Consider the following 19,821-nt stretch of genomic DNA (forward strand, 5'->3'; position numbering starts at 1 on the left):
ACGTGTGGTCTGTCTTTGTTGTGGCCGTGGTGTCCCTTTCTCCTCTGAGGTTGGGCTTTTTCGGCTGGTGAGCGATCGCTGTTGTGCGCCGCTGTTTGCGTTCGGGGCCGTGTCTTGGCGCGCGGCGCTGGGTGTTTCTTGTGCGGGCTTGTTGCGTGTCTTGTGTGCGTTGTTTGCGACGGGTTCCGGCGCTCCGAGCTGGATCTACACAAAGGGGAACCTAATGAGAACGAACCCGGTTTCCTGAGTTGGAAAGCTCAGCGCCATCGGGGGAAAGACACGTGCATGGTCACTGTTAAGCATGAGGCACGGTGTTATATCTTTTGAAGGCGCTTGATATATTCTGCTTCCGCAACAAGAGCCTTGCGCCGTGTGAGAGTTTAGGGTCAGCGACAGCAGCACATTACGGCTTGTTCTGTTCAACCGCCAGTCTAGCTCCCACCTCAACATTTCCTATTGATACGAATCCGTAAACATACTTCATAGGCAGCCATCACGCAGCCCTTTCCCAGCCCACGGCTTGTGCTGCTTGTTTAATGGTATTAACATGCTGGAATAAAAACGTGCGGTGTTTGTGCTGTGTGTTTACAGCCCAGAAGTGTTCACAGGCATCTGTTTGTACGGGATGTATGAAATCCAACACATCATGTGTGTTCCCCGTCCCTAAGTGGTTGATAGGAAGATCATCTGTCACCATATTTACGTATTTACGTGGCTATTATAGCAAAAGCAGGCATATTATTTATTCTCTTGTTATATTGCCATACATGCCACCGTATATTTATTCATGATAACCTGCGCAGTGAGGTGTCTTAAGGTTTGCTGAGTGAAAAACAATTTGGTTTAGCCCAGTTTTATTATAAAAATATCTTGAATCTGCTTGGAATTGTCGACCGGATTAGTGCTTCAGCATACGTTTCTTTTGAATGTGTGAACAAGAGGTTTTTCATGCTGAGAATTCTTGATGAAGAGATGTGTCAAAGAAGCTTTTTTCACAGATTTGCCACTGAAAATGAATTCCCATATTGGAACATAAGACATACCTGTTTAAGTGTTGCCTTAGTGTGGTTAGTATTGATGGAGGCTATGCCGTTTGCTTTAATTGACTTGCGGCAGTGTTCATGCTACACGTGGAATGAATTAGGCCTATATTTAATTTTACTTCACAAACTGTTGGTTTGATTCCCAATTGCCTTCTGAGTTTGCAGAAGGCACAGGGCCATCTCAATAAAAGGCAAGTTGTCAAAAGTGTAAATTGGCAAACTAGAAATTATTTTGTACTTACTGCTGATGATTAGTATGTTTATATTGCTTTTAATGCTACCATAACATAAACTTAAATGTAGTGACAGAATCTAAAATTAGCAAATGCAATTATGTGATACAGTCTTCACCATGTATTACTTAGCTTACCTCCCCATCTTCACAGTTACAGTACATTAGGAACATGTGCATTCACATATTTAATGAAAGTAAAGATATCACAATTTTATAAAATAAATGAAAATTAATGTCATTATTTAACAAATCTGTCAACTCTTTTTTTTTTAAACAAATTTTTAATTGTATGCATGTAAATGCACATTTACAGTAGGCTGCATTTTTACCAGTTGTAATGAAATGCAAAATATTCAAATAGATGCATGCTATTAATTATATTAATGTGCCAGAAATATTATGTATTCAGAATAAATATTATGTATGGTAGAATATTAAATTGAAAGCATGTGAACACATGTCAAATCATAAGCTTTGGTCAACAGCAGTGAGGTCCCTCTCTTCCATCCTGTTGTGTGATTTGAGTTGATGACCTGGAAACTTGAAATGAAATCTCACTGTTATAGCCTTACCTTCTGGGTGTTTTTTATACACAGTATTTCACCGTTTTATGGAAATACGTTATTCATTCCGCTTTCTGTGCTACGAAATCACCGCTTTCTTTGTGTGTTTTTAGCTTGACGACCTGCCTGAAGGCTAAAATAGTCGTTTTTTTGGAACCCTGACGCATTTGTCACTGCCAGACCGTTCTTTTGTTTGTTGTACATACAGTACGGTGGCGAAGCCTTTGGAAGCAGGCCGCTATGTGGTCACAGTGTACAGGAAGGGAGGGTCCTGTGCTTCCTTTGAGGTGAGCCCAATGTCACGCGCGCTATTTCGAACAGGAGCTCCTCACCACAGTGAGCTTTACACAGCGTGGACCGGAGAGCCTGCCCTCCCAGACGACTTTGCCCATAAAACAAATGTTATTATGTCAAAAGAGGCCAGCAAACATAAATTGCCAGTGTAGTGCACTGCATTTGGAATTGTAAGTGCTTCCTGTAGTTTGTTATTGCAGGCTTTTTAACAGCCTCAGTTCAACTTGAATGAGCATGTTCCCGTCGAGGGCAGCACCAGCGCTCTCTGATGAAAGAGAGGGAGACATGGGGGGAGAAAGCGACAGAGAGAGACACACGCGGAGGAGAAAGAGAGAGAGAGTGCCAAGAGTGAGAGGGAGAGAGCGGCATTGGGGGGAGGGAGGAAGAGGGAGAGAGAGAGAGAAAGAGAGAGAGAGAGACAGGAGGGAAGAGCAAGTGAACGAAAGGGTGACGTGGGAGAGAGAGAGAGAGCGAGCTGTGGAGAGTGGGGTCTACTGAAAACAAAAACGCTAACGCTAAATAGACATGCACTCTGCCTGGCAGTCCATTAAATTTCACAAATTAAATAGGTATTATCTTTAAATATTTAAAGGTTAGATGAATGTTGATAATGGATTTAGACAGCCATTAAGCTGTAATTGCTTTCTAATGTAGTTAGTGAAAGACATTTGATACAATTTGTGCAGAACTGAGAACAGCAACACAGAGACCCTTTCAGAAGAGCTTGTTTGGCTCCACTTTAACCCTTTCAGAGAATAGGACTTGTCTCGTGTCATTTTTCCAGGTTTATGCATCGAGAGAAAAATCCAGCCCTTTGTGTGCCGAGGGTTTTGCATCCTGTTATGATAACAGCACAAGTAAATGAGTGCTGTAGCACCCTTGCAGACTGATAACTTGTTAGCACTTTCTCACTCTGGGTATCCTAAACCAAGAATATGGTGACAAAACGGTGTCAGTCCTATGCCATCTACTAACACAATTGAGAATGTCTGTATGCTGACGATATTAGCAGCTATATGTGACGTGTTCACAATGCCGCGGTGAGGCTATTGCCAGCTTTTACTGGCATGTGCATCGGTAGTCTTTGAAATCGGGTGCTTTGTGTGGCTTTGTGTGGAGAACACTGTGGAATCTTGGACCTACCCCTAATAGACTGTCGTGTCCTTTGGATGAAGGGCACCATCATTCTCTGAAAAGTAATTCTCCCTCACAATTGTAAATTAATATTTCCTAGCAGAAAGTTGATTGTTTCTCTTTTTGCTGTGTTTGCAAAGCCAAATTAAAAATGCCTAATTTTTTTTTCTACTTATACATGAGTAACTCTCTAGAATGTAAAATATAAATAAAGCATTTGGAATTAAAATAACTAGACTTGAAAATGACTTGGGCCTAATTGATAAGCCTTTGTATTAATAATGTAAATTGGGCCAGTCGTATTCCGTTCTCTTGAAACATCACACTACATATGTCCACCTATCTTGATTTTGAATCCAAAATTTCCTGATTGCAGAATAAATATCAGTGACTTTGTGAGGTCTCAACTGAAACAGCCGAATCAGATCAGTCATGTTGTCCTGAAGACCGCAGAACTGCCCGTGGAACTTTGAGATGTTCTTAACCCTCCTGTTGTCTTAATAATTATGCATGCACAGTGTCCACAAGGTCAAAAATGACCCACCCTCACTGGACCCCCTGAGATAAAGCCTCGTCATTGAATTTTGAACCTTGAATCTATATTTCTAATGTAGAAACAAGCTGTAACTCATCAATAAATTGGTGAATAACTGTTTTCCTACTCAACAGTCGAAGGAGACTGTATTTCTTCTGTCTACACCACTGGTTCTTACTATAAATCACTCATCGTCATTTTTAATTTTTTGCTTTAGTAGATGGTGCTTACCTTTGATTATGACTTCTGATTTCATAACCGCAGGGTTTTAAAAAAAATGACTTGTAAGTCAATCTTGCCACTTAAAAAAAAAAAAAAAAAATATATATATATATATATATATATTTTTTTTTTTAAATCAATAAAGCAATGTTTAGCTTTTTCTAATGGTAATGTGAAAAGTCATCAAATTTTATGATGAAAAAACTACATTTCAGGGGTTTTCAGTGCTCTTAATTCATTTTTGACCCTGAGACCGACAGGAGGGTTATAAGACAACAAGTTGGAGATGGTCATAAATAGATTTGCAAGGCTCTGAATGTTCCTAGATGTCCATTGTACGGCACAACCCAAACACTTGCAAGACCAGGCTGTCCTATCAAACTGATGAACCGGACAAGAGGGGCAGTTGCTAGTGACCCATTGAAGTGTCTGAGAGGCCGGTTACAGCACTGACAGAGTTGCAGAGCTCATTGGCTGAAATGGGAGAAACTGCCCAAAGATCAGCAGTGTCTTCAGCACATCAGATTTAGCCTCTTTGGGAGAGAGGGAAGCCACTTGTGAAAAAAGACCAGCGTTAAGTCACCCCTGGAGTTTGCCAGAATTCATGATACAGGCTCTGCGACCATCTAGAAGAAGATCTTGTGGTCTGATGAGACTACAGTGGAACTATGTAGTTTGGAAGCAGAGTACACTGTTTGGTATTGAGCAGAAGGGACTGGGAACCTTGTTGCCTTCAAGAGCAAGATGGAGCAACAAAATGCATACTGTAGAATCCCTTGCCGATGACCTGTTTCAGTCCACTAGAGTTTGCAGTTCATTCACAAACTACAAAGGCATAGCTTAAAAACAAGGTCAGCATTCTGGAATGACTCAGCCAAGACCCAGACTTATATCCCATTGAAAATATGTGGCTTGACCTGGAAATTTCTGTCTGCTGATGCTCTCAGTTTAACTTGGCAATGCTTGAGCAAATTTGCATGGAGGAACAGGCAAAAATTCCAGAATCTAAATAGCTCATACAGACATACCCGAGATGATTCTGTAACTGTAACTGCTGCCAATGGCCTGTATAAAAAATATCAACTCTGAGAATGGTGAATATTTGTAAATGACAAATCTTTGGAAAGATGTTTTTTTTGCACCATACATTTGTTGAATTTGTTATGTTGGTGAGGTGGAAAAGTATATTTGAATGCATTAAAATGTTAAGGTGTAATTAGGAAAATGTGAAATAGTTTGCAGCTTTGTTTGCCAGGCAACGCCTTACTTCCAGCCCATGTGCAGCATTTGGGTTCAGTGTCAGCAGAATACTGCTACGCTGTGTTCTTGGTTTCAGCTCAAATGAGCAAACTCTTAAGCGGCGTAGACTGAACAAAAACAGTGTGGGAAACGGAGATGTCCGAATATGCTTATCTGGCTTCTCACTCAAGGTCAAAACAAAGCAGGTGTTCACAAGTTCAGGAAAAAAATGTCTTTTCCTCCCATAATTCACATCTTTATCTGCTCAGCTGGAGAAGGCCTTGAAAGTTTACCAAGATGCTTTGAGTTTTTTTTTTTTTTTTTTGGTACATGGCAAGGTTTGACGCAGACATCAAATGACGAGCCTTCCCTAAGGTTTACTGTCATTTGAAAATGTAAATGCATTGTGGAATTGGCTGCCTCCTGCCACTACCAGACACTAAATAATTTGGTAAGGTAAACACTCAAGAACATTAGTTTCAAGTCCTGTTAGGCTCACTTCAAATGAGGGTGGAGGAGCACGGCGGTTCTGTCTTTTTGTGTTGTGCTGTTATAATTAACACTAATGCTACTGTATCCTGGAATTATGTTCTTCAGGATGTCCTACACCGTTAGCTCTCCAGCAGTCTTAATATCTCACATTGACACCACAGCAGATAAACAGCACAGTTCACTTTATGAATTCTGTGAAATGCCAACTGGGGTTTGTTGCTTCCTCTGTAGACAAAATGGCTCTCCCTGAAACAAGGCGCTTTGGAAAATAAGCAGTTTTGCTTGTGGGCCTAAACCTCCGAGGGCTTTTCCTTCGTGCTTACCAGTGAGATTTTCCTTTTGGATTTTACCTGTTATTATACATCACAGGAAAAGCCCCAGTTCTGCATTTCTGTCAAAAGTTTATTTATTTTTTTCAACGGGGCTTTCTCTGTTCCATTTCTCAGTTCAAATAATGCCAAAGTGCATGTTTTTGAGTGGACGCTTCAAATGAATTAATGATTTCATCTCTGTCAGCAGTTACGGCCCGACTGAAGGATTACCGGCTGGTTTTGGAATGAAACACACTCCCAAACTTGAGGGACTTTTAGCTGAGTCACATCCACAGCTACCCTTGAAATTGGTGACCCTAAATATAAAGTAAATAAACTCGTTTGGAAGCCGACTTGAATGGCCTCGTCTTAAGGGCAGTTGGAATTGGTCATCAAAGTCGGGCTTTGAAGTTGCGAGTGATTCAGGGCTGTGATCGTGCCGAGGCTTGTGAAGGGGAATTGTTGGCTGGTTGTGTGCGTCTGTGTTCGAACCTCCCCCTTCTGAAGTCTGGGAATGGGGCTGGTCTCAGGCTTTCTCAGCAGGCCTGTTACTGAGAGCTATGTGCGCTAACAGGTGTGGCCTGGGGTAGGCCTCCCTCTGCCTCGACTGGCACGATCCTTCAGAAATTTTAGGGCTTTTTAATGAATAACATCCTGGTTACTGGGAATATGTGTCCATTTAGATCCCTTAGGGCGATATGTGGTGTGGTGGTTGGAGCTCCAGACTCAAAGCTCATGGTCATGGGGTCAGAACCAACGTCACCCCTTCACACGACATGCGTCACCTCTGTTCCTCCAGTATGCAGCTGTAAGTTGCAGTAGATAAGGGTGTCCACTAAGACATAATCACCAATGCCATATAATTTGTTTAAACATGAGTTCAGGTGCATTAAGGCTCACTTAGGCCAATATACATTTTAATGCCATCGAACCAGGTTTTTCTACCTCTGCAGGGCCTTGCAAATTGCCCTCCAATTTTCTAGCGCTTAAGGTCTCCCCTTTACAAGTGCCTTGCCTTATTCTTCCAGATGTGCGGCTTGTCTTTCTTGTGAAGGCTCTTCCTGTCAGTTTAGGATTAGCCGTGTTCATTACAGGGGTTGAGGTCGGGGACGGCACTTCAAACTGTCCCATGCAGCACAGCGCCTATGTAGTATTTCTGGCAGCTCCAGTGTTTTTCTTGCTTTCTGGTGCGTCTCATTTTTTTTCTTCTTTTCCGTTAGCCCGAGGGCACCTTTCTTTCTGAAAGAATGCCATTTATATAACTACTTATTCTGTTGCCACTCCCTCGTTGGCTTTGTAGAAGATGAGAGGACATAGTTCCTAAATCCAGTGAATGCAGTTTTTGTGTTTGCATGCATTCTTGAATTTTGTCTCATTCATGAGGTACAGTCAAACAGAAATGGTTCCCTTTCCTGTCTTCCCATGAACCCTTTGTAGCCTTGAGAACTGCTCTTCAAAGACCAGAGCATGTAAGCGAAGGCCTCAAGATGGTCTACTGTGAAACTGTGTTGTTTAAATAAAATAGGAGAGACTGACACATAACCACATGTCAGTCTCATCTTATTCTGCCGTTGGTTAACTGGCCCAAGCGGCAAAATAAATTAGCCGCAGGGCTACTGTGAGTGGACGACCACTGTTTCCATGGAGATCACCTCAGACATCAATGGCTCTGAACTTTCACTTCTGTCGTCTCACAGGAAACATACAAGTACTTTTTTGTACATGACAAACATCTCTTCCGTTGCAGGTGCAAGGCATATTATGGTGGCTTCTATTTTTAGTTGGTCTGTGATCTTTTTCATATCGCCCCCCTCCCCCCCAAAAAATGAAAAAGAAAATTGTTGCTTGGACTTGCACAAACATACATGTTTTTATTAATTTCCGTACAGTTATGGACAGTTCAGAGGAGCTGTGTACTGTTCCATCTTAAAATCCGCAGACAGAAGGTAACTTTATTTTTTTCATTGCGTGTTTGAAGGTTGGTATTGATATGTCATGGTGTGTGTACAAGCTTGCCATGCATTTTGCTGTATTGCCATGTTTGCACTTGATAATATTAGACTTTTAAAGGTTGTATATGAAGGAACGTGAAGGAGAGGACGTAGATTGCTTGCTTTGCCCTATTGTTTATGCTTCTCTTTGCATGTTACTGCGGAACACCAAGCTCCTGATTACCCACATTCTCTTATGCCATATGGTGCACCTTATGCAAGGCAAGCTAGAAAATCTGGAACGAGCACAGAAATTTCACAAAATGACATCGTTTCGAACGTAACAAACTGGACAGATGTAGGTTGAAAAGAAACTCGCAGAGCATGTATATTGTCAGAGATTTTAGCTTCTGGGATTTGTAGAAATCAGTATTTTGCTTTTTTGTCCCATTTTCTATCCTCATGTTACACTAGGTGATGTTTATAGCCTAGAACCCCTAGAGTGAATCAGGGATTCAAGCTTTTATCTCAGCTGTTATTTGCTCCACATCCAGCACTCTCAAAACTGCTGTTATTACTGCTGTACTCCTGTCATACAGAGCTCATTATGCTTATTCTCTGAATGAGAGCCACTGACCAAGTGAAACATGGGTTCTGTCTACATCTTCTGGAAGGGATTGTGACTGAGTGAAAGTTAGTTTTTCTTTCTGCAAGTACTAGTAGATGGAAACAGAACAAAACAAATAGGCTACATAGTGTATTTTAAGTTAGCTGATTTTGTTATTTTATACAGGCTATAGCATTAAGACATTGTTTCATTTGTCAGATGCTTCATGAAGACTTATTCTGACAGATCTACAGGCTTTATGCTACAGTTGAAAAGAAGCAACCACACAGACACACACTCACACACACAAAGGTTATAAAATTTTAATGCTTCTAGCAATTTTGCTGTTGGTCTAAATAATTAAAACATCTTGTGACAGATCTACATGTTTCATTCTGCTAGTTAAAAGGAGAAACCTGGAGTCAAAGTAATTTCATGTTTGGATGTTTGCTTTGCTCAAATTGGCACTTTGCTAAATGTATTATTTTTATGAGCTGATGAACCACAGTCTTCCTTTCGAATTTTCACAACCCAACCCTTCAGTCAGTCTGCCAAATTTATAGGTCCAGAACGTGTCCTTTTCACCTGGTTTCCCATGTGTCGTAGGACAGTTGTGCCCAGGCTGAGCTCCATCTTAGATATGCAAACAGTGTCTTGGGAAAAGCGCTGGGCCCTCTGTGAGAAATAGTGGGCATTGTGATAACGTTATTTATCTGCCAATGTTGTGACAAGGCTTCATTTCAGCGCGGCGTGCCAACAAAAGCAGGTAGGAAGGCCTCTGGAATCTTCAAAGCCCGAGCGCCTGCTTTATTTCCTAGGACTGGGGGGATTAGTTATATCAGCAGAAGAAAAAAAAGAAATGTACAGGGCTGTTTCATTTGCTTGCTAATTAATAACAGATGTCAGGTACAATTCTCAAAGCTTATTTACTCCTCTAAATTGTTTGGTGATTTTTAAGTGCACACATCAGCTGCCAAAGCTTAAACGTGAAGTTTAAATACACGAGTACACCAACTACACAGGCACAAATTAGGTGCAAGTTTTTAGGAGCACGCTTCCCTTTCCTGATGTGTTTGGTTAGATTATTACTGTTAGATTTTGGATTGTATGCACGGTCCCTCCTGAGCAGTTCTGTCTAGTAGCCATATTAGTAGAAATGATATAAATAAATACATATTGATTTATAATATTGTCAGTATTAACGTCTGTTTACTATTTTTGAATAGATATGGAATGCACCTATAGTAATGTGCGCAAGAGTGGTCAGCTGAAAACTTAAGTGAATAATTTTATTCAATACCTGAGAATGTACCCGTTGTCATTTTGACGATGTGACAGCTTGGTTAAATAAGCATTTATTTAAACAGTAGTTACTTAGTGAATTGTTGAACCAAAGAGCTTCCTTTTTGTGTGGTACTGTTTGCTGTATGTTGTCATTTGATGACATTATTATGTATTTTCTCATGTTGGAATTTGTTGAAAAAATCCCAATCTCCCTATTGTGAGTTTATACTGGAAAAGCCTCTCAATTGGACCTGCACTGTTTCGCTAAACTGATTAGTGCATATCTGAAACAGTACCCTGACATCCATGGTCTGGGTTTAATGTCTCTGGACTACAAAAAGAAACGTTTATGGGGGTGTTGGCGTTCCATAGAAAAAAAGGAGCATTTCAATGTAGCGCTAACCAAGCCTTCATCTGTGTTAAGCGAGCATTGTTTTAGAGTTTTGTTCTTTTTTTTTGAAACCCACATGTTCAGAATGTTTTTAATGTGTTGTGATTGTGCTCGTAGATCTAAGCCATAGTTGGCAAAGCTTCACATGAGTATATCTGAATGATGAACATTGTCAAAAGAATCTCTCCAGCGCTTATTCTTCACCGTAGAAAAAGCCTCCTTAATATCCATAATCTGCCTTTTTGGACTGGCATCTGTAGTCCTTTCTTTAAAATTGAAAGCCGTTCATTCAAGTAAGCCGTGTTTGAACTTGCTAATAGTTTTTTTCCTTCATATATCTGAAGTTGATTTTTTTTCTGCTTTTCACTTTTTTTCCTTCATTTAGAGCACCATTAGCTCTCCAATCTGTTATTTATTTTTCTCCTTTAATGTGCTCTTGAACAAAAGGGGTAAAAACAAACAACCAAAAAAAAAAAAAAGTCAGAAAGTGCAACAAAAAAAAAAGTATTGTGTAAAAAATCGGGGCTCGTGGCTCGTTAAAAGTTTTCAGGCTCCAGATGTTCTAATTTTAGCTGCGTGATATGTTCAAATAACAGGAAGCTAGACCCTTTTGGAGGGACCATTTTTTTTCACTAAGCTAGTACCTCTCCTTGCCCTGAAAGCTCACGCTATAATTACCAGAGGAAACTGCTTCTCTTAGCATGGGGCAGAAGTGGCAGGTTGGATTCTGTTATCGCAGTGCAGGTATAGTGAGTGCTGTTGTTTCTACAGCCACATGCTAGCTGTGCCACCTCTCCCCCCCTTCCCGTCCCCCTCCTGTCCCCCCTGTCTCCCCCCCCCCCCCCCCCCTCGGCGCAGCCAGAGCCAGGTGGCAGGGCGGGGGAGCCGAGAGAGAGAGAGAGAGAGAGAGAGAGAACGAGCGAGCGTGCCGCTGCTTCCAGAGTTTGATGTCATTAGGGGAAGGCTCATTATTTCACCCTCTTTTACTCTGGTGCCTTCCCCGCGAGGCCGGGAGACGTGGTGTGAGGAAGTCAGCGGTGGCTTCTTCCCTGGGTGGAAACATGTCTTCTCTTATTAAGCCCGTTTAACACTTGCTGTAACCTTAGCCATTCCCGAGGTCTGAATGTAGATGTTCATGTCTCTTTAGGTGTGGAGAAGTATGATACAAAATGCTGGAACAATGTAGAGTCGTATGTTAAATGCAGTATGGCTGACCTTATAAGAGAAGGATATTCAACCCGTGACGGTCCAAATGATTTAGATGCGTGTTCTGGGAGAACTTTCCTTAAGGAGAGCCTGACTCAAAGACTAACTGTGGAAAAGACTTCTCTCTCTGAAGGTTTTGGTACATTGTGAGGATCTTTGCTGGTATTCATCAGTATTTAAATGGGTGCAGCGGCGGTTCACCTTGGCCTCTGAATTGGGGCCACAGCGCTTGCAACTCCAGCCCAGCAACTGCCTGGTGGCGGAGCGGGTGTGAACCTGGGCAGAATCAAAGCGACCGCTAGCGACGGGTAGCTGGCGCGTGTGTAGAGATGGGCTTCCTCCGGCGGTAACAGGTGCGGGAGGGAGCTACGACGGGTTCCGTAAACGAGCAGAGGCGTATTGTTTGGTAGGGTTTCCCTGATGTGTGTGCGCGCAGTTCTTTTCGCTGTTCCCACGAGCAGATCCTTTCGCTGATAGGGCCTTGCGAGACGTTTTGAGACGGGTCGGTGGTTTCCCTAATCTTGTTCTAAGAACATGGCGGTGAGCATCTCATGTTCAGGTGTGTTGGGAGAGGTGTCTGCTTCTTCTTGCTGTTCTCCAGACCTCTGAGGGTGTTAAAGTATTTTGAAAAGCGATACACCTTCTTAGTCTCTGAGTTCCAGGCTCAGCCTCATATTAATTGTGTTTTTTCATCATGATGTGCTATTTTTCTGAGAATTAAATAATTAAGAGATGTCGCTGAATGCCAGATTTCGGTAGCCCCGAGGTTGCATGCTAAATATGAGAAATGTAGCTGCAGGCATTGTTAAATGTTTAGGGAAAATCATGTTAAATGAAATATTAATACGTGACTTGCTCATGTCCTACAAACCATCTAAAATATAGGAATACAAAACATGGAACAGTTTAGGGTTTATGCGTACATTTTGTGCTGCTACCGTTTGTGAGGGTGATGTAGCTTGGTAATGGTTTGAAAACATGGCTTAGATTTGCATAGAACTGCTGAAATGGAACCCTGTGTTTTGCTTTTCTTCATTACAATGAATTAATTAAGATAAATAAAATCTTACCCTAATTAAATAATGGGGTGCCACATTATAAGTTAGGGAACCACTCTCCTTTCAGTCTTTGGTGTTGAGTGTTGCACTACTGTTATACCCTCGTATGGGTATGTACTGAACATCTTGAATTTAAGCTATGTGACTCACTGAATAAGGACGCTATCAAATAGCAGTGCCGTCTTAGTATTTTATATGTAATGTTAAAATATTTTAAATCATTTAATTTGTCAGTCCTTGCTCTGCATGAAAGTAATATTTTTCCTGTACGAGTAGAGTCTAGGTGTGACTGCAAACAGTGTGATATCCTATGAATATAGATCATGTTAACTGGGTCTTGTCATGAATTATAACAGGCAAGTGAATAGGTGTAATACACATAATGGATATAGATTCCTTCTTTCTTTTTTTCACATCTTCCTCTTCTCAAAGATCTGATATGTTAATAATATTAAGAACTAATTTTCCCAACAGACACCTTCAAAGCCATTAGATGTGAGCTGAGATGCTAGAGTTGCGACAGTTAACAGCAATTTTAACGCTGACAGTTTGTCTCGATTTTTTCGCGGAAGAGGGTGCAAATTGTGCTGAGTTGCCAAGACTTTCATCAGACGTGGCCCCCGTCGGCAACTTGGTGACACTAGTCGTGTGTGTGTTTTACTGACATGTATTTGTAATTTTTCTTAATATTATTCCCCCTTCAAGTAAGCAATGTCATGTAATTGAAATGAAAGAAGGTAATGGTTTCCCTGGCATCAAAGTATGTGTATATACTTGTCACCAGTCAGAATGAGGAATAACCGGTTCAGACTACTGTGAATAAAAAAGCACTTCTCCTAGTCAGACTTGAGCAAATGTTGAATGTCAGCTTCAATATTTTACATTTTTCAACACTGTAAAATTAACATTTTTAAGTGTTGTAAGCTAAGTTAGTGTGGGTAAAAAAAATATTAGATTTAGTAGTGACTGCTACATGCTACAATTTTGCTGATGAAATTTGAGATGTAGGCTATTTGAATAGCTGCGATTGACTAATCACATCATTAGCTTCTCTTCCTCTTCTTTAAATGACCGTTTATCAGTTATCAGTGCATTATTTGGAAGGCCTCATCTTTAAATAGCCGTTTATCAGTTATCAGAGCGTTATTTGGAAGGGAAAGCGCCTGTATAGACAGCTGGGAGGTAAAGTTAGAATGCGATGTGCAGTCTCTTTCTTCCGTACGTGAACATGGCAGCCGGTAGGGACGAGCCGAGGTGGTGAATGATGTCACTTGAAGGTTATTTGAATAATAATCAAATAGCGTTGGTGTCGCTCATGGTCAGTTCACACCCATTCCACGGGGATCTGTCTTGGGCCAAATCAGCCGGCTTAATTTGCACATCAAACAACACCTTTCCCTTTCACTTCTCTGAAATGCTTTGGCTTTTCACCTGATGGAAAATGTAAAAAAAATGTACCTGATCAGTTATTTATGCCGTCCTAACACAAACTATGTGTGGTGTATTACATGTGAACAAAATCTGTGTTTGGATTGTTTTTACAGTGAATATTGAGTTGAATTTTTGAGATAAGTTGAGTTTTCGCTGTGTGTACGTACTTAACCTAACTTGTGTTTTTATGATTTTTAAAACATGTTCATGTTAGTTTTTTAAAAACTTGAACTATAGTCTGCTATTTTAGCTTTAGTCTTGATTTCATGGCGTTATTGTTATGCTATGTGTATTCATGCCTTTGATTTTATGGTTTCTGTGGCTTTTTTTTTCAGTGCTTTTCATAGCTTTTTTGATTATGTTTCTTTGACAGTTGTGTGTACCTTTTCATTCTGTTCAATGCATTGGGTGTATGAAAAGCGCTTATTAAAACCATCTTATTATTATTATTGTTATCATTATTATTACTGTTATTATTATTATTATTATTATATATACGTTTCTGTCTTAGCTCATAGTAGCCTTTCGAAAATAATACATTTTTAAGTTGTAGATGCTCAGGAACTTTAAATTGTCTATTTGTTTACATTAGTTCATTATTTGTGTGTGTGGGAGGGTAAGAAAGTGTGTGTCCCCACTGAAGTTCTGCAGCAGACCCACTGCAGAGCAGCACCATCAGCGCAGCAGGCCTGCGATATTGGTAGACCTCTGTACCCAGAGTGCTCGCTGTTAGTTGTAGCTGATGAACTGTGATGATAAGAGGTCATCTTTTTCTAGGGGAAAAGATAAGCTCGGTCCTCCATACAGCCTCTGTTTTATTCACAGCAACCGTTGTCCAACAGTAAGAAACCAGCACACGATACACACTGGCTAGCTATCCAAGACGGATGGCTATAAGAAGTGCCTTTTCTTTTTTCAAGACTCAATTAAAGTTTGAGCTATTTCTGAGGCAACTGTGCTTACAGCTTCTGTTGTGGAGTTGGCGGGTAGCTTTTAAATGGAGAAAGGATAACACCTGTTGGAATTATTCCACTCCCACCCCCCCCCCCCCCACACCCCCACCCCCCCCCCCCCGATAGTTTGCAGCTGAAGAAATAAAAGATGGCGATAAATAATTTATCATCTGCGTAAATTCCCTGGTCAGAGAACGTGTTTAATCAAGACTGAAAAAGCAAATGAATGGCCCTGTGAGAAGAACATCATGCCCTTCTAATGCTGACGTCCCCCTTGTGCTAGGAAGAGAGGGGGGAAAAAAACAAGCACACCATTGTTGTCTTATTATCATTCCCCCCACCCCCCTCGGTAGTACCAAGGACTTTCTCATACAAACTCCATCTATTCCTCCTTTTAAAAAAAGGCAAGGACTAGCCTGTGCACTGTGCAGTCGCTTTCCGAAGCTGCAAATAAATACTACTGCAAGGTGTTTTGCCGGATTTGTTGAGTGACAAATGAATTTGGCATGCAAATTCACTTATTTCTATGGTGTGGATACCATATGGGGCTGTGCTACTGTAGCCTTGTAATCGGTGCTTTACCTAAAGTACCTCAGGAAGTAATCCTGCTGAATGAATGGATCATTTTTAAAATGGTTGCCATATTCCTGGATCTTTGGCTTGGATAAAAACATTAGCTAAGCACAGAAGTAATTCATTTTTAAATTTTTAAGCAGGGGACGGCACAAAAGTATTCTCCCTAAAATAAAACAAAAGTTTCTGCTGTGTGGCTCAATTTTTTTTTTGTTTAGTGAACACCGCAGCACATACAGTCCACCCTCTGTGTGTGTTTGAGAGAGAGGGAGAGGGCTAGAGGGAGAGGGAGAGGGAGAGAGAGAGCGAGCAAGAGGGAGAGGGAGGCAGAGGGGCGGGGTCAGGGGTCACAAACAGGGGAAGCAAATTCAAAACAGACCCCTGCCACACGGACATCAACAGGATGGGACTAGTCCCAGGAAATGAGGAAATGGTGGAAGGCAGAGAGAAGGAAGGGCCTTCATAAACATCTCCTGTAAGACCCTAATGACGGGCTCAAGGAAGTGAGGCATGTCCTGCTTCTATTGTGCTCGTCAAGCCAGCAGAAAACTGAACCCAGTTCCTCTGCCCCCGTCTTCTGTTCTTCTGCAGGGTCTTTTTTCCCCCTCTTTGCATGCCATTTCATACGGAGCAACAGCGTGGAAAAAAAAGCACGCTCACACCGAGCACCTGCCTCCCTCTTTGGCCACAAAAATGCTAAGCTGGCAAGTCACAACAGATTCCATGCCATCTCTGAAGCAGGTAGCCTTGTGCGCCTCTGTCTGCTAGTCTGACAGAACCGCCACCCCGGAGTGCAATATGGAAAGGTGTAAAAGGTTTACTCGGGGTCAAGCTGACATTGGCATCTGAACTGGTGCTTCTGTCTGGCTGTAGTGCGTGCAGGCCTATGCGCCACCATGTTGATTTAGGACGTCATTGTACCTGTGGTATTGTTTGCTTTTTTGATACATGGAGGACTGGTGGGGAACTGTGCTGAAGTATTGTGGGTAAAACTACGTTGTAAAACCTGGACTGATGACAGTTAATCCCATAAAGGGTTTTTTTCCTCGTTGTTTCCGAGTCCTTCATCCAGCAGAAGCTTAAGGGAGAGCCCGGCTGATGTTTGATTAGAGTTCTCTCTCCCCTCCTCAGACGTGTTAAGGGGGTCCGTCTGTGCTGGGGAGGGCCGCAGGGTTTTTTTTTAGGAGGCCTGTGGCTGCGCCCAACGTCGTGATTTACTAGTCCTTCACCGGAGCGCGTTTCTGCCACGAGACTTCATCCCTCCTCTTTTCAACAGGAGCTTTTACAGGCCCGTTAATGTCTCATTACATAAGAGAAAACAGGACTTGTTCTGAAGTATGGCTATGAATAGCGTTTGAAGCGTATAACTGCGTTTGAATAATGCGCTATGCTTCAACCAGCAATGGTTTTTAATGTTTTGGTGGACAAGTACAAATGATATTTCCCAGATAAAGAGCATATTTATACAATTTTTTCCCCGTTCTTGACATGACTATATATGTAAAACTGGTAAATATATTGAGGATAGTTGGGAATTGGCCCTCTGTGAATTCAGTATCTGGGGGTATAGGCCAGCACGAGCTGTCGTTTGGCGGCAAGACGTTACGATATGCAAAAATCACGTTGGTAACCGCTAATACGATCACCGTCCACCCCAGAGGTAGACGGAGGGGAAATGAGACAAAGGGTTAATTGTGTTACTTCAGCCCGTTCATCAGTCAGGCCCTCGTCCGTCTCTGTCTCTCCCTGCTCGGCTGTAAACCCTCGGGCCCAGCCGGAGCGGCGTCCCCTCTGTCCCTGCCGGCCGGCGTGACTCTGCAGCCGGCGAGGAGCCGCGGAGCTCCGTCCCCCTGAGCCCCGGCCCGTCCCTCCGCGCTCGCCGTCCGCTCGTATCCCCCGCTTCTCCTCCTCCTCCTCCTCCTCCTCCCCTCTCCTCCCTTCTCCCGGGGAATAAAGCGGGGTCTGTCTGTCACGCTTTCCGCGGGACGTTTCCAGACAGGGAGCTGCATTCCGGTGCTCCGCTGCACATGCTCTCTTTTTGATAAAGCACCTGTGTCTCGGAGCGGGTCAACGGTGCGTTTAATCCTGGGGCCCGCGCGCGGTTATTTATAGCTATGAAAGAAGCACTTTTCTGTGTAATTAATAATAGCGCGATGCTACACGGCGGCGTTGGCTAAGCGAACGGCGCGGCGGATGAAAGCACCTGGCGCTCCGGGGTTGGATTGGTTCGCAGATCGCCTTTCATCACACTGTCAGGGCTGAGGACTGGCATGGAGACCCTACATTTACATTTTCAGTTTGTCTCACCCTAGCCCTCCCCCCCCCCCCCCCCCCCCGCCATGCACACACACACACACTCGCATGCACGCACATACACCACACTCACGCGCACACAGATACCAGTCGCGCGCACACACTCACACGTACGCACGCACACACACTCCATGGGGCAGATGTATCATGAGCATCAGAAGTCACAGCAAACATTACAGCACAAGCGTGCGCAAGTGTTACTTCTTCACATGAACCACTCGCTTCATACACTTGCTATAGTGTGTGGGGAGAAGTAAACTACTTTGGACGTTAAACTACTCTCTCCTTCTATAAATAGTCAGTGTGGCTGCTTTGCTGTGTTGGAAAAAACATCTCACATGAGTTAGAATAATGAGTTTGCAGTAAGCCCAAGTAAAAAGTCTGCCAGTCTGTGGTGAATCAGGAGTAGTTTCTTTTTGTGGGGAGTTGGTTCAGATGTGGTTAAACCCATCGAAAGGACAAGTTTAAATGCATCTCTGCATAAATGCATAACTTTTATCTTTTAAGTTTTATAAGTGCCTATGTATGCTAATCTTTATCATCTCTAGTTGTATTTAGTGTTATAGAAAATCATTTTAGCTTTACAAATTAAGTATATTTGAAAGGCAGTTAGGTGGCAGTAGTTTTGCGCCTGCCAGACTGTTTTTAAACTATTTGAAACGCAAATAGGTATGCTAATCCAAGCTAGTATCTGTTGGCCTTTAAATAGTGAGGTTTGCATACTGTTTATTCTCAAGCGGCACTCCGCGGTTCTGTACATTTCTCATGTAAAGACAATAATGCCATATTGTGTATTGTTTGTTCCACTGTTTCCTCCACAAGTACTTAAACTTTATCTTGGCAGACATCACATAGGCCTGTATGTTGTCCATAGTTGTACACAATGTGTATGGCTGGTAGTTTTTTTTTTAAGCAGAATCATTTTCCTTTTAAGCCCAAAGCAAGGATAAAAAACACATTCACTTTTACCATAGATTACTTGTTGGGTGATTTATCTGGCGCAGTGGTGACACTGCTGTGACCTGATTGGCCGGAAAGGACGATGGGCGGTCTCTGCCCATCGATTCGCGATCGATTCGGCTTTGGCCTCGTGTTCAGCCAGGAAGTGATCAGTGACAGCCGCTGCGGAGCCCCGTTTGCGCCGCGCCTCCCGTTGATGACCCGCGCGGGTTCTCCCCCGCCGCGGCCCTGGTTCTCCGGCGCCGTCCGCGCGCGGTTTCCCTGTAATCAGCGCGCTTCCCGTTAACCCTTTCACCGCCCGCCTTCGCCGGGGGAAAGCGGCCTCGCGCTCAGACCCGCCGTTGCCTGGGAGAGAGCGCCGCCGTGCCTGCTGGGCTCCCCTTCTCCTCTGAACAAGCTGCAAAACAGCTGGAGACATCTGGTGCTCCTGCAGCGGGGGAGGGAGGGGCCCCGGGAGCCGCCGGTGCACCTGTTACCAGCACAGAGCTCCTCTCAAAGCTGAACATGGCGGGGAAGAGCGCCTGCACAGTGGACATTGCCACGCGGTGGTTAGAGCGGCGTGCTGCGATGTGGCTGGCTGTCGCTCGGCCTTGTGGGTATTGCGGTTTGAAACCCGGGAAAGAGAAGGCCGATGTTTAAATTGAAGCGGATATGGGTGAATATCTGACGACATTGAGGTCCGTCTATAAATAGAATACATAAATGTATAAATAGAATTGCGTGGTCTGCATGATTTTACCACACGACAACAAAAAGGATGTTTTTACTGGTTTCATTGGCAGGGGTTTTTAAATGGCCGACCTCTTAGCCTGTACCTACATTGTCAGGGTGACGGTGGACAGTGACAGAAAGGGAAGCGTTAGCAGAAACGTTTCGGTGGCAGGGCTTTACGAAGCGGTGCGACCGACAAGTGCTCTCATCCATTAAAAGAAGACGCGTGACAAGCCTTGCTCGTCTGTTGCTGCGGTAACCACGGCAACCACGGCAGAGGAGCGGAACCGGGCTTGCCCCCCCCCCCCCCTTCTGTGACGCGCGGTGCGGTTCTG

General features: G+C 43.1%; 1 protein-coding gene across 20 annotated transcripts in view; it reads left to right on the forward strand.

Annotated features, from left to right (window-relative positions):
- LOC118213237 (transcription factor 4-like) overlaps nucleotides 1-19,821 on the forward strand; it is a 169,888-nt gene that overhangs the window by 13,814 nt on the left and 136,253 nt on the right. Inside the window, exon 1 of one of the 20 annotated variants that reach the window (XM_035392051.1) lies at nucleotides 5,582-8,014. The exons of the other annotated variants lie outside the window; for them this stretch is intronic. The gene's annotated coding sequence lies outside the window, so the exon portion shown is untranslated. Of the gene's footprint in view, nucleotides 1-5,581; nucleotides 8,015-19,821 lie in introns of those variants that run through there. 20 annotated transcript variants of the gene reach the window in all.

This window comes from Anguilla anguilla, chromosome 14, assembly GCF_013347855.1.
Source record: "Anguilla anguilla isolate fAngAng1 chromosome 14, fAngAng1.pri, whole genome shotgun sequence".
NCBI lineage: Eukaryota > Metazoa > Chordata > Actinopteri > Anguilliformes > Anguillidae > Anguilla > Anguilla anguilla.